The sequence below is a fragment of the Aquarana catesbeiana genome, linkage group LG03 (assembly GCF_042186555.1).
Source record: "Aquarana catesbeiana isolate 2022-GZ linkage group LG03, ASM4218655v1, whole genome shotgun sequence".
NCBI lineage: Eukaryota > Metazoa > Chordata > Amphibia > Anura > Ranidae > Aquarana > Aquarana catesbeiana.
In genome coordinates, this window is record NC_133326.1 from 714,791,772 (window position 1) to 714,806,670 (window position 14,899).

The window sequence follows — 14,899 nt, forward strand, 5'->3', positions numbered from 1 at the left end:
GAAAAGAATGTGAGATTCTTATGGACAGCTAGAATGAGAACCGACACAATGGTACCTTCAAGGAGATGTCTCCATTCTTTCAGAGCTAAAATGATCGTCAACAGCTCTCTGTCACCAATCTCGTAATTGCGCTCTGCAGGTGACAATTTCCTGGAAAAGTAGCCACACGGATGCATAGCGCTCTCAGAGTTAGGACGTGGAGACAGATGGGCACCAACTCCAATCTCAGAAGCATCAACTTCTAGGATAAAAGGCAGCATAGGATCAGGATGTGCCAACACAGGAGCAGAAACAGAGGCAGCCTTGAGACTCTCAAAGGCCTTAATGGACTCCGGAGACCAACTCTGTAGGTTACTGTCCTTTCTGGTCAGATCAGTCAGGGGCTTGACTAGAGACGAGAAGTTACGAATAAACTTCCGATAATAGTTGGCAAAGCCCAGGAAACGCTGCTGGGGACGTAAACCCACGGGTCAGGGCCACTGTTGGACAGCCGAAAGTTTCTCTGGGTCCATTGAAAAACCAACAGTGAAAATGACATTGCCCAGGAATTTAACCTGTTCATGATGGAACTCGCACTTCTCCAGTTTACAATAGAGATTGTTCTCTCTTAGTTTCTGAAGCACACAACAGACATCTGTGTGGTGGCTCTCCAGGGACTTGGAAAATATGAGGATATCATTGAGATAAACCACCACACATAACTGCAACAAATCTCGGAGGACATTGTTAAAAAATCCCTGGAAAACTGCCGGGGCATTACAAAGGCCAAAAGGCATTACGAGTTACCCATAATGGCCTGTTCTGGTATTAAACGCAGTTTTCCACTCGGTGCCCTCCTTAATCCGCACAAGATTGTATGCCCCTCTCAAATCAAGCTTTGTGAAAACCGTTGCTCCCTTCAGGCAGTCAAGTAACTCTGTAATCAACGGAATCGGGCAGGCATTCTTAATCGTGAAATGATTGAGACCCCTATAATCAATACAAGGTCTCAGTTCACCGCTCTTCTTTACATAGAAGAAACCAGCACCAGCGGGAGATGAGGATTTGCAGATGAAACCTCAAGAAAGTGCGTCTGCAACATACTCCTTCATGGCCTTATCCTCCAAGACCGACAAAGGGTAAACCCGGCCACAAGGGGGGGTATGGCACCAGGTTGAAGGTCAATTGCACACTCATGAGGCCGGTGTGGAGGCAAACTACCGGCTTGACCTTTGTCAAAGACATCGCTAAAATCGCGGTACTCCTCCGGCAGGGAGGAGAGTAAAGAGGTGCACAGGACCTTGGCTACCTTCTGGAAGCATGTCTCACTGCATTGTGATGACCAGGAGAGAACCTCAGCACGGACCCAATCAAAAGAAGGGTTGTGCTTCTGTAACCAAGGATAACCAATAACCAGCGGAACCTAGGTGAGGAAATAACTTGGAATTGGATTATCTCATGGTGAAGAGCCCCTACGGCCATGGACAACGGAATCGTCTCATAAATCACATGGGCAGGCTGTAGAGGTCTCCCGTTAAGAGCCTCAATGGCAAGTGAAGTGTCACGCAGCTGCAGTGGAATCGAGTGCTGCGATACAAAGGCAGCATCAATGAACAGACCTGCAGCCCTTAGAGTCAATTAGAGCCTGTATCTCGATGGACGACTCAGCCTAAGAAAGAGTGACCGAAACCAGGGGCTTATCCTTCTGGATAACTGGGGACGAAACAATGCCACCTAAGGTCTGTCCATGACAGGACCTCAAGGTTTGGGCTTTCCCTGGACGGGTAGGACAAGACTTCAAAAAGTGACCTGTCTGGCCACAATAAAGGCACAATCTCTCCCTCCTCCTAAAGGCTCTCTCATCCGCAGAAAGGCGCGTGAAGCCCAAGTGCATGGGTTCATCTTCACTGACCGACTCTGTACCAGGAGGCATGGGAGGTGAGGGAGGCACGGGTGGGACTGCAAAGCTCGGAGACAAACATACAGGAGGCTTCCGCAAGCGCTCCTTAAAAGAGAGTCTTTCTCTGAGTCTGGAGTGAATAAGGGTGGCAAATGTGATCAACCTCTCAAGCTCAGTGAGTATATCTCGGGCTGCTATCTCATCCTTGATGGAATCCGAGAGACCATGAGAAAAAGCAGCCACAAAGGCCTTATTGTTCCAAGCAACCTCTGCTGCCAGAGTACGGAATTCAATGCTGTAGTCGGCAAAAGTTCTCGTACTCTGTTTAATGGACATTTGGCAGCAGAAGCGGAGCGTGCGGGAACATCAAATACCCTTTTAAAAGAGGCCACAAAGTCAGGGTAACTCAAAACAACAGGTTTTTGCATCTCCCATAGAGGGTTTGCCCAGGCCAAGGCTCTCTCAGAAAGCAAAGATATCACGAAACCTACTTTGTTTCTGTCCGTGGGAAATGCCTGGGGCAGCATCTCAAAGTAAATCTCAACCTGGTTGAGAAACCCTCTGCATTGAACTGGATCACCCCCAAATCGCTGGGGAAGCCTAGCGGAATCAGACATACTTCTTATAGAGGTAATACTCCAGGCGGTTGCCTGCACAGAGACTGGCGCAGCAGCAGCGATGGCCTGCAACTCAAGTTAAATCACACTTGTTTAATAATAATAATAAGGTAAACAGAGTAAGTGTAGTCAAAACAAGCCAGAGTTCGGTAACCGGATCGGGTAGTCAGCCAAGCAAATGTCAGAGAGCCAGAGATAAACGTAGTAGTACAGCAAGCAGGATAAGGAGCCAGAAGGAATGTCAGCCTAGCAAGTCTTCAACAGGAACGCAGGAGAAAGTCTCTGTGATGTTGACAAAGGCGAAGGCAGAGATCAAGTGAGCTGGACGACTTTAAGTAGGCAGGACTGACGAGCAGAATCAACAACAGCTGGGTAACTGTGGAGAGAGATGGGAGTTGGCAATTAGCCAACAGCTGAGCAGCCAGCTCAGAGAAGGAAGGGGTGAGCCCAGCCCTGACAATATTACAGAACAAATCCAGATGAATGTAGTTACTCACATTCAGCTGGACTTGTTCTATAATGTTGAAGACATTTCGTAGATTATCCAGGCCACTTCTTCAGTTCCAATGGGTGTCAGGAAAATACCCCTCATTAGAACTAAAGAAGCTTCTTAGATAAGCTACGGAACATCTTCAACATTACAGAACAAATTCAGATGAATGTGAATTAGTACTAGATAAACCATGACCTGGATAAATGAGAACCTTCAGGGACGTAGAATGAAGTCATTAAGAAAGCATGGCGTTATGAGAACCAGTGCAGGAGAAAGAAGACACATTGAAAAGATAGATGAGTAAAACTAATGGAAGAAAGAAGTTCTAAATCTACAAGGTTTTGACAACAATTGGTTTGGGGACTGAAATTACTGGTCAGAGTTTAGAATTACACCTAGTACCCGGACATGGGGTTCTAACACATTTTGGCTTAATATACACACTTTAAGAAGTCAGAATATAGGAGCAAAAGAAGAGGGGAAAACCTTGAATACAGAGGTGGGTAAGAGGAATCAGGACATCAGTGGCTAGAGCCAGTACATAGATTGCTGTTGCCAGTACAAGGTAGAAATGTGTATATCTAGTAGTGGTTAGTCTCATTCAGCTGGACTTGTTCTATAATGTCGAAGCCATTTTGTAGATTATCCAGGCAACTTCTTCAGTTCCAATGGGTGTCAGGAAAATATCCCTCATTAGAACTGAAGAAGCTTCTTTGATAAGGTATGGAACATCTCCAACATTACAAATCCAGCCGACTGTGACTAACCACTACTAGATATACCATGACTTGGATAAATGAGAACCTACACAGATTTAGAAAGTATTCATTAAAAAGTATGATGTGATGATAACTAGAGTAGGAGACAGAAGACACTTCTTCAGTTCCAATGGGTGTCAGGAAAATACCCCTCATTAGAAATGAAGAACTTCCTTGGATAAGCTACGAAACATCTTCAACAATACAGAACAAATCCAGATGAATCTGAATTGCTACTAGAGCTACCATGACCTGGATAAATGAAAACCTTCAGAGATGTAGAGAGAAGTCATTAAGAAAGCATGGCATGATGAGAACTAGTGCAGGAGAAAGAAGACACATTGAAAAAATAGATGAGTAAAACTAATGGAAGAAAGACGTTCTAACAGAGAGAATTAGGAACATTTTGCCTGGCAGGGAAAAAATCAATGTTTTATGCAAAAGACAAATTTCTGTGAGCTAAAGAGAGTGTACCATGCAAAGCTTATCATGACCTAGCTGATCATGACACACCTTCAAATCTGCCAAGATCATCTTCCTTTGTGGCTCTCATGTGACACCCTAGAGCCAAAAGGGAGGTTGGTGCTGAAAATTCCTTCTTACCAGGCAATGTACTGTATGTCTGAACGGAGGGAGGGTGGATGTATAATGACCCCTGTGTGTCATTGACAGCAGGTTCTGTTCTGATTAAGGTCTGAATGGAGACTCGGGCACAGTAACTAATCTTACTAGTACGTTTTATTGGACAAATGTCTGGGAGAAGGAGGAACAGACTGGTAAAATAAATGGTGGAAAATTGGTTTGTGGTAGAAATAATTAGCCAATATCAGTGCAGAGAAAGATGGCTTGAAATGGTAGAAGACCGGGTAGCACTATGGAAGGTTAGTTGGACGTAACGGACAATTATAAATTAAAGCAGTTGTGAAGATTTGTCAAAAAAAAGACTAGAGTCTAGAGAGGTTAGAGGAAGACATGAAAAGATCAGGGTTCCATTAGTCTGATTTCCCCTTACTTCTTGTCCAGGTGACAACCGTTTCAGCTGGAGGTGAGGGAATGTTATGGAAGGGTCTATATAGCCACAGACAAAAGAGTGTACTTGAAGGTGGAGTGGCAGCAGAGGATACTGACAGTGGAGACTTGCAGGCCAAAACACTGCAGGGTGTACCGAGGCTGAACAGAGACATAGGAGTTATGGAGGGTACCAGGTAGGCACCTGGAGACACGGGGTGCACAGTAATACACTTGGAGATATGAAGCACATAGAGGTACACTTGGAGACATAGAATGCACTCTATGCATTGCATTCTGGAGACGCAGAATGCTTTTTAAAGACCCAGAGCGAACTTACAAAAGCGGTGAGCACTAGGTGCACTTGTAGACACAGGGCACAGGAGGAATATCTACATTGAGCTTGTAAAAGTGCTAGAGTACTTAGCACAGAGGATACAGGTGTAAGAGGGGAACAGGCTGGCACTGGAGGCATATGATTCAACTTAGTTATAGCAATGAATTGCTCAAAAGCTGAGCCAGTTGGGGCCAACGTGGGGCCGTTGTGTGAATAGGCTCCAGCAGTTATTAATGCATGCCTGTCCACCTCCATCCGCAGCCAATCACTGCGATCTCTAGTTGTGACAGGCGGCAGACATCAGGAGAGCTGTGCTGATTGACCATGATGCTGGAAAGAAGATCCAATCCTAGATTCAAGGAGAGGTGAGTGTTACAGGGAAAATCAGCAACAGGGACACAGACAGAAATCCAAAGCTGATAGGGGTTCTAGCCTTCCCTCCTCTACCTAAAAGCTATTTTTGTTTGTATGTTGCTGTTGGGGATTTTCCTTTGCTCCTTTTCTGGGGACCATTGTCCCTGTGGTGGCAAGTAAGGAAAAATCTTTCTAACCTCTCCATCCAAATCTAGAAAATAAAAGTTTTGGGTTTTGGTGGACTACACCCGCTGAAGAGAGAAGAGATTAGTACAAGGTTAAATTTTTGATTAAAGTATGTTTTTAGCCAATATTTTTTTATTTTGGATAGGTTATAAACCACTGCCTGTTTTTTTCCTTTGTGCCATTTTGGAGATTTCCCATAATTCCCATAAAGAGGAAATACTAGCAAATCTCTCCATAGTGTGAATCAAGAGTGAAATTCACCTCTTAAAATAGTCATCGAAACAGGTGCCCTCACTGGAAGATTGTCCTTCACCTCTTGTTTCAGTACCAACCATTTTGACCTTCCCATCATTTTGTGTCCCACTGACGATGGTGACCAGGGCAAGCTGCAAGGGTGAACCTACCTAGACGCAGACAACTCTATCCAAAGTTTTGACTTAGGATATACGAGGGCTGTATTAAAGGTAATGCAAACTGGGCATAACTTTTTGATTAACCTACATACAGTGCCTTGAAAAAGTATTCCTACCCCTTGACATTTCCCACACTTTGTCATGTTGCAACCAAAAACATAAATATATTTTATTGGGATTTTATGTGCTAGACAAACACAAAGTGGCACATAATTGTGAAGTGGAAGGAAAATGATAAATGTTTTTCAAAAATATTTACAAATAAACATCTGAAAAGTGGCGTGCATTTGTATTCAGCCCCCCTTTACTCTGATACCCCTAACTAAAATCTAGGGTAACCAACTGCTTTCAGAAGTCACCTAGTAAACAGAGTCCACTTGTGTGTAATATAATCTTAGTATAAATACAGCTGTTCTGTGAAGCCCTCAGAGGTTTGTTAGAGAATCTTAGTGAACAAATAGCATCATGAAGGACAAGGAACACACCAGACAAGTCAGGGATAAAGTTGTGGAGAAGTTTAAAGCAGGGTTAGGTTATAAAAAAATATCCCACGCTTTGAACATCTCATAGAGCACTGTTCCATCCATCATGCGAAAATGGAAAGAGTATGACACAACTGCAAGCCTACCAAGCCTTGGCCATACACCTAAACTGACAAGCCAGGTAAGGAGAGCATTAATCAGAGAAGCAGCGGCCCATGGTAACTCTGGAGGAGCTGCAGAGATCCACAGCTCAGGTGGGAAAATCTGTCCACAGGACAACTATTAGTCATGCACTCCACAAATCTGGGCTTTATGGAGTGGCAAGAAGAAAGCCATTGTTGAAAGAAAGCCATAAAAAGTCCCATTTGAAGTTTGCGAGAAGCCATGTGGGGGACACAGCAAACATGTGGAAGAAGAAGGTGCTCTGCTCAGATGAGACCAAAATTGAAGTTTTTGGCCTAAAAGCAAAACGCTATGTGTGGCGGAAAACTAACACTGCACATCACCCTGAACACACCATCCCCACCATGAAACATGGTGGTGGCAGCATCATGTTATGGAAATGCTTTTCTTCAGCAAGGACAGGGAAGCTGGTCAGAGTTGATGGAGAGATGGATGGAGCCAAATAAAGGGCAATCTTAGAAGAAAACCCGTTATGCCGTGTACACACGAGCGGACTTTCGACGGACTGAACTCTGAAGGACTTTTTGACGGACTTTCGTCGGAGTTCCGACGGAGTTCCGATGCAACGGACTTGCCTACACACGATCACACCAAAGTCCGACTGATTCGAACGTGATGACGTACGACTAGACTAGAATAAGGAAGTTCATAGCCAATAGCTGCCCTTGCGTCGTTTTTGTTCCGTCGGACTAGCATACAGACGAATGGATTTTTTCGACCGGACTCGAGTCCGTCTGAAAGATTTGAAACATGTTCTATTTCTAAAGTTCGTCTGATTTTTCGACAGGAAAGGTCTGATGAAGCCCACACACAATCGATTTGTCTGGCGGATTCGTTCCGTCGGACCTTTGCTGTCGAAAAGTCCGGTTGTGTGTACACGGCATTAGAGTCTGCAAAAGACTTGAGATTGGGGCTTTACCTCCCAGCACGACAACGACCCTAAACATACAGCCAGAGCTACAATGGAATGGTTTAGATCAAAGCATATTTATGTGTTAGAATGGCCCAGTCAAAGTCCAGACCTAAATCCAATTGAGAATCTGTGCAAGACTTGAAAATTGCTGTTCACAGACGCTCTCCCTCCAATCTAATAGATTTTGAGAAAAAATTTCACTCTCTAGATCTGTAAAGCTGGTAGAGACTAGCGATGAGCCCAATGTTCGAGTCGAACGTAAGTTCGACTCGAACATCGGATGTTCGCCTGTTAGCCAAATAGCGAACAATTTGGGGTGTTCGCGGCAAATTCGAAAGCCGCGGAAAAACCCTTTAAAAGTCTATGTGAGAAATCAAAAGTGCTAATTTTAAAGGCTTATATGCATGGTATTTTCATAAAAAGTGTTTGGGGACCCGGGTCCTGCCCCAGGGGACATGTAGCAATGCAAAAAAAGGTTTTAAAAAGGGACGTTTTTTCGGGAGCAGTGATTTTAATAATGCTTAAAGTGAAAAAATAAAAGTGAAATATTCCTTGAAATTTCGTACCTGGGGGGTGTCTATAGTATGCCTGTAAAGTGGTGCATGTTTCCCGTGTTTAGAACAGTCCGAGGGCAAAATGACATTTCTAAAGGAAAAAAAGTCATTTAAAACTACTCGCGGCTATAATGAATTGTCGGTCCTGGCTATACAGATAAAAGAAGTCATTGAAAAAACGGCATGGGATCCCCCCAGTCCATTACCAGTCCCTTTGGGTCTGGTATGAATATTAAGGGGAACCCCAAACCAAAATTTAAAAAAAAAATTGCATGGGGGTCCCCCCAAATTCCATATCAGGCCCTTCAGGTCTGGTATGGATATTAAGGGCAACCCCGTGCCAAAATTAAAAGAAAAAATGGCGTGGGGGTCCCAATCAAAATCCATACCAGACCTGAAATGTTATGGATTTTAAGGGGAACCCCGCTCCAAAATTTAAAAAAAAATGGCGTGGGGGTCCCCCCAAAAATCTATACCAGACCCTTATCTGAGCACGCAACCTGGCAGGCCGCAGGAAAAGAGGGGGGACGAGAGAGCGCCCCCCCTCCTGAACCGTACCAGGCCACATGCCCTCAACATGGGGAGGGTGCTTTGGGGTAGCCCCCAAAGCACCTTGTCTACATGTTGATGAGGTCAAGGGCCTCATCCCCACAACCCTTGTCCGGTGGTTGTGGGGGTCTGCGGGCGGGGGACTTATCGGAATCTGGGGTACTAATGTACCGCTACCATTTCACAAAAAAGTGTCAGAATGGTAAAAATGACAAGACACGGCTTGGGACAAGTCCTTTATTAAAAAATAAAAAAGTAAAAATGTCCCACGAAGTCTTCTTCTTCTCTTGCTCCGCCGACGGACCAAAAAAGAAAAAAAAAAAAACAACTCGCCTCCATGGGAGGCTCCCGCCGTATAACGCGCCTTCGCTTTGACAGTTCTTTTATAACTGAGGGCGGGGCCACACCGTTCCCGGGTGACCTCGCCCCCCTCTGATGCACGGGGACTTCCCTATGGCTTTCCCGGGGCATCAGAGGGGGCGGGGCCACCCTGTTACATAAACGGGTGGCCCCACCCCCTCTGACACCCCGGAAAAGCCATAGGGAAGTCCCCGTGCGTCAGAGGGGGGCAGGGTCACCCAGGAACGTCACAGTGTGGCCCCGCCCTCAGTTATAAAAAAACTGTCAAAAAAAAGATGATGCGTCATACAGCATGAGCCTCCCATGGAGGCGGGTCGGTCGCGGTTTTTTTTTTGTTTTTTTCTTTTTTGGTCCGTTGGCGGAGCAAGAGAACAAGAAGAAGAATTTGTGGGACATTTTTATTTTTTTATTTTAAAGGACTTGTCCCAAGCCGTGTCTTGTCATTTTTACCATTTTGACACTTTTTTTGTGAAATGGTAGGGGTACATTAGTACCCCGTTACCATTTCACACAGGAGGGGAGACCGGGATCTGGGGTCCCCTTGTTAAAGGGGGCTTCCAGATTCCGATAAGCCCCCCGCCCGCAGACCCCCACAACCACCGGGCAAGGGTTGTGGGGATGCGGCCCTTGTCCCCATCAGCATGGGCACAAGGTGCTTTGGAGGGCTACCCCAAAGCACCCTCCCCATGTTGAGGGCATGTGGCCTGGTACAGTTCAGGAGGGGGGCGCTCTCTCGTCCCCCCCTCTTTTCCTGCGGCCTGCCAGGTTGCGTGCTAAGATAAGGGTCTGGTATGGATTTTTGGAGGAACCCCACGCCATTTTTTTTTTTAATTTTGGCGTGGGGTTCCCCTTAAAATGCATATCAAACCTGAAGGGTCTGGTATAGATTTTGAGGGGGACCCCTATGCCATTTTTTTTTTAATTTTGGCTCGGGGTTCCCTTTAATATCCATATCAGACCTGAAGGGCCTGGTATGGAATTTGGGGGGCCCCATACAATTTTTTTTTTAATTGTGGTTCGGGGTTCCCCTTAATATTCATACCAGACCCAAGGAGACTGATAATGGACTGGGGAGATCCCATGCCATTTTTTTCAATGACTACTTTTATCTGTATTGCCGGGACCAACAATTCATTATAGCCGCGAGTAGTTTTGAATAAGTTATTTTCCTTTCGAAATGTCATTTTGCTCTCGGACCATTCTAAACACAGGAAACATGCACCATTTTACAGGCATATTATAGACACCCCCCAGGTACGACATTTCAAGGAATATTTCACTTTTATTGTTTTACTTTAAGCATTATTAAAATCACTGCTCCCGAAAAAACGTCCCTTTTTGAAACTTTTTTTTGCATTGATACATGTCCCCTGGGGCAGGACCCAGGTCCCCAAACACTGTTTATGACAATAACTTGCATATAAGCCTTTAAAATGAGCACTTTTGATTATTCATGTTTGTGTCCCATAGACTTTAACGGTGTTCGCGTGTTCGAACAAATTTTTTGGCTGTTCTCATGTTCTGCTGCGAACCAAACCAGGGGGTGTTCGGCTCATCCCTAGTAGAGACATCCCCAAAAAGTCTTGCAGCTGTAATTGCAATGAAAGGTGATTTTATAAAGTATTGACTCAAGGAGGCTGAATACAAATGCACGCCACACTTTTCACATAGTTATGTGTAAAAAAAATTGAAAACCATTTATTATTTTCCTTTCACTTCACAGTTATGTGTCACTTTGTGTTGGTCTATAATATAAAATCCCAATAAAATACATTTACGTTTTTCATTGTAACATGACAAAATGTGGAAAATTTCAAGGGGTATGAGTACTTTTTCAAGGCACTGTAGGCTGCTCAGATTTCACATGTGGGTAGAGTAACACTTCCTCTATACTGACTCTTCTTCTTTTTCATTGGAAGTAAATAATGGATTACAAGCAGAAGCAACCTGCCGTCAGTGAGTTCTCGACGAAGGAGGGGAGCAAGCTCTCCAACAATCACAGAAGGCTACAGAATGTTTATGACATTTATGCTCTTGTTATTGTTGCCATCTCTGTAAATGTTCTGTATCCTTCTGTAATTGTTGCACCCCTCCTTCATCAAGAGTCATGGAGTTCTTGACAAAGGAGGGGTGCAGGCTGTCCAACTTCCACAGAGAGTTGCAGACCATTTTTACGACAAGAGTCACCAATGACAAGACATTGCTCTTTTCAATGGTGTCATCTCCATAAACATTCCTTAGCCTTCTGTGGATGTTGGACAACCTGTACCCATCCTTCATCAAGAGTCATGGAATTCTTGATGAAGGAGGGGTGCAGGCTCTCCAACATCCACAGAAGGCTGCAGAACATTTACGACAAGAGTCGCGAATGACAAGACATTGCTCTTTTCAATGGTGTCATCTCTATAAATATTCTGTAGCCTTCTGTGGATGTTGGACAGCCTGCACCCATCCTTTACAAGAGTCATGGAGTTCTTGATGAAGGATGGGTGCAGGCTGTCCAACATCCACAGAAGGCTGAAGAACATTTACAACAAGAGTCACCAATGACAAGACCTAGCTCTTTTCAATGGTGTCATCTCCATAAACATTCTGTAGCCTTCTGTGGATGTTGGACAGTCTGCACTCATCCTTCATCAAGAGTCATGGAGTTCTTGATGAAGGAGGGGTGCAGGCTGTCCAACATTCACAGAAGGCTACAGAATATTTACGACAAGAGTCATTAAAGACAAGACATAGCTCTTGTCAATGGTGTCATCTCCATAAACATTATGTAGACTTCTGTGGAGGTGGGAAAGCTTGCACCCATCGTTCATCAAGGGTCATTAAGTTCTTGACAAAGGTTGGGTGCAAGCTGTCCAACATCCACAGAAGGCTGCAGAACATTTACAGCAAGAGTCGCCAATGACAAGACATTGCTCTTTTCAATGTTGTTATCTCCATAAACATTCAGTAAACTTCTGTGGATGTTGGACAGCCTGCACCCATCCTTCATCAAGAATCATGGAGTTCTTGACAAAGGAGGGTTGCAGGCTGTCCAACATCCACAGAAGACTTTGGAATGTTTATGACAAGAGTCACCAATGACAAGACATTGCTCTTGTCAATAAGGTGTCATTTCCATAAACATACTGTAGCCTTCTGTGGAGGTTGGACAGCCTGCACCCCTCCTTCATCAAGAGCTTAATGACAGCACATTGCTTCTGCCAGGAATCCATTATTTACTTGCAAGAAAAAAGAAGAGTCACTATAGAGGAAGAGTTATTCTACCAACATGTGAAATTTGAAGGGCTTATGTAAGTTAATAAAAAAGTTATGCACACTTTTGCATTACTTTCAGCCCTCATATACCAGACAGAGACCTACAGAGGTGAGACAGAAATAGAGAATGAGAGTCAGAGTCAAAGTACAGGAAGTTTCTACAAACAGGGAAAAAATAAAAATGACCATTGGGGCTTGTTCCCATTCTAAGAATTTCCATACTATTTAAAGTGTGGCAAACAGGTATGGACAACCTACAGTACATTGCTCTCCATAGCAAATGTTCGCACCAATGTGTTGTGTTGCCATTCATTGTCAAAAAGAATCCTGTGTGCTGCTTTTTTGGTACCTTGATATGCATTTTGGAATTCATTCCATTGGGTGAAATCCCTAGTGCAATGCAACACGCATTAATGCAAGTCAACAAGTGCTGAATCAACACGAGTTAAGGCATAAGTTCCTGGCGTGAACTAAGTATTATAGGACATTGGACAGAAAAGACAAAAGGTCCATACATCGATCATCAGGGAAAGGTTGCCAATAAGTGATCAGTGTATGGGACACCAGCTTTTTAGCCCAACAGATATCCATTCCTATGTCCAACATAAAGACAAAAAGTGCAGTTGAAAGAAACATTAGGAATACAGTATGTAGTTATTCTGCCCCATATTGCAGCCTTTCTCAGCAAGGGTTCTATGGAACCCTAAGGTTCCTCTAGAGGTTGCCAAGGATTCCTTTAGCTCAGGTTGCTTGACCTCCCATCTGATGGTGTCTGCATAGCTGCCTAAACCCAAAGATCTTCTTATCTGTTTGTAATAGTGGCATTCTGACCACTGCTGTAAGGGGCAATCTTCCTACTAACCACCATTGAACTGGATTTAGCAAGGGTTCCCCAAGACCTGAAAATATATTGAAGGTTCTTCTGGGGTAAAGCTTGAGAAAGGCTGCCATACTGTCTGCCAAACAGTATGGGTCTTTGGCACCTGTGCCTATTACCTATATCTCTTCCATTGGACAATAAGGATGATTGGCTCAATCAATTACAGATTAAAATGCCTTCAGTCATGAGACCCAGTGTGTTTGTGTCCGACCAATGTATCTTGGACAGATAGGGGGAATGAGGTTCCTTAAAAATAAGGAAGATCCGGGAAACGGACAAGATAGACTGGTGGGGAAGAATGAGAATGACAGATGTTGAGAGACCATTTGCACCAGCCTTTCTCAACTTTTTACATGGACAAACCCTTGAATTAACCTTCTGGCTTAGGGAACCCCTGCTAATAATTATTATATCTACAGCTCATTGTACATTGATGTTCTGTGGTCAGTGGGACAAATCCTCCTCTTACAGATAGCTAAATAAGATCAATGGTGTCAGTGGGAACTTATCCAAGAGGCAGAAATTGCACAATCTTCATGGAAAACCTAACAACCTCTGGAGGAAACCAGGTTGAGAAAGGGTGGTCTACATTCTACATGCACATTGCTGGGCCCCACCATGACTTTGCTCCTCATCTTGGCCAGTGGCCTTTTTCAGAGGTGACATAGAAAAATAGGAAGTCCAAGAAGGACATTTGGATGAGACAGATTGGAAAACTGCACAAAACAGAAATATTTTATGCAACAGAACATCTTTATACAATACTGGCAATTTTAATTATGTGAGAATAAACTCATCTGGTTTCAGTATGTAAATGGTCCATTTTTCTTTCAAAGATCTCAATTTTTGCATACTTGTCCATAATAGAGAAATGTAAGGAGGTAGGTCATGGAGTTGTAGGAGAGGTTATGGTAAAGTGTATGTAAATACATTTTTGGGGGTTTTGGATGGGGTAGAGTAGGATTAGATCATCTTTCAGGGTACACTTTGCCTTCAGGGGAGATTCACCCGTTTTATTATTCCTGGTGGCCTTTGTCACCAGGACTGCAAGTGATGGGAGAATCCAAAATTTTATAAAAAAGTTGAGGGAAAAATAATCCAACTGGGGCAAAATGTTCCTAAGACACCTGCCCAAGATGGAAATTCTGTTCAATTTGTAGAGATTTCCTCTCATTTCCTGTTGCATCTCCAACACGGGATGGAAATCTCCCCAATGGCACACAGAGAGCATAAAAACTTAGATTTGGGCATAGGGTAATGAGAGTAAATTTACTGTACTTACATCTTCAGGCATGTAGTCCAGATCCAAAACTTTGAACTTCCTTAGTTTTTCTCCTCTCCATGATGTATATATTGTCACTGTCAGGACTTTGTGTCACCCACTTTGGTTTTACTTTGACACAAGGCAGTCAAGAAATTTGGAAGCAGAGAGGGGAGGAGAGACTGGAGAAGCTTCACTGTATTGGACCTTTCACCCAACATGAATAACTCAAATTAATTTGTTGTAGGTGAATCATGGCTGTAAGGCCAAAAGTTTTTTTTAGGTTTAGATAAAGTAAGGAATGGCTAAAACCCCTATCAAGCTTTTTTTTTTTTTATAGTATGGATGGAGAACTCAAATAATAGTTGGAGCTGCAGGACAAAACTATATATCAGGGATCTTCAAACTATG

General features: G+C 43.8%; 1 protein-coding gene across 2 annotated transcripts in view; it reads left to right on the forward strand.

The window, feature by feature from the left end:
* The window catches only part of NLGN2 (neuroligin 2), a 285,843-nt gene that overhangs the window by 166,988 nt on the left and 103,956 nt on the right, over positions 1–14,899 (forward strand). The window lies entirely within an intron of this gene.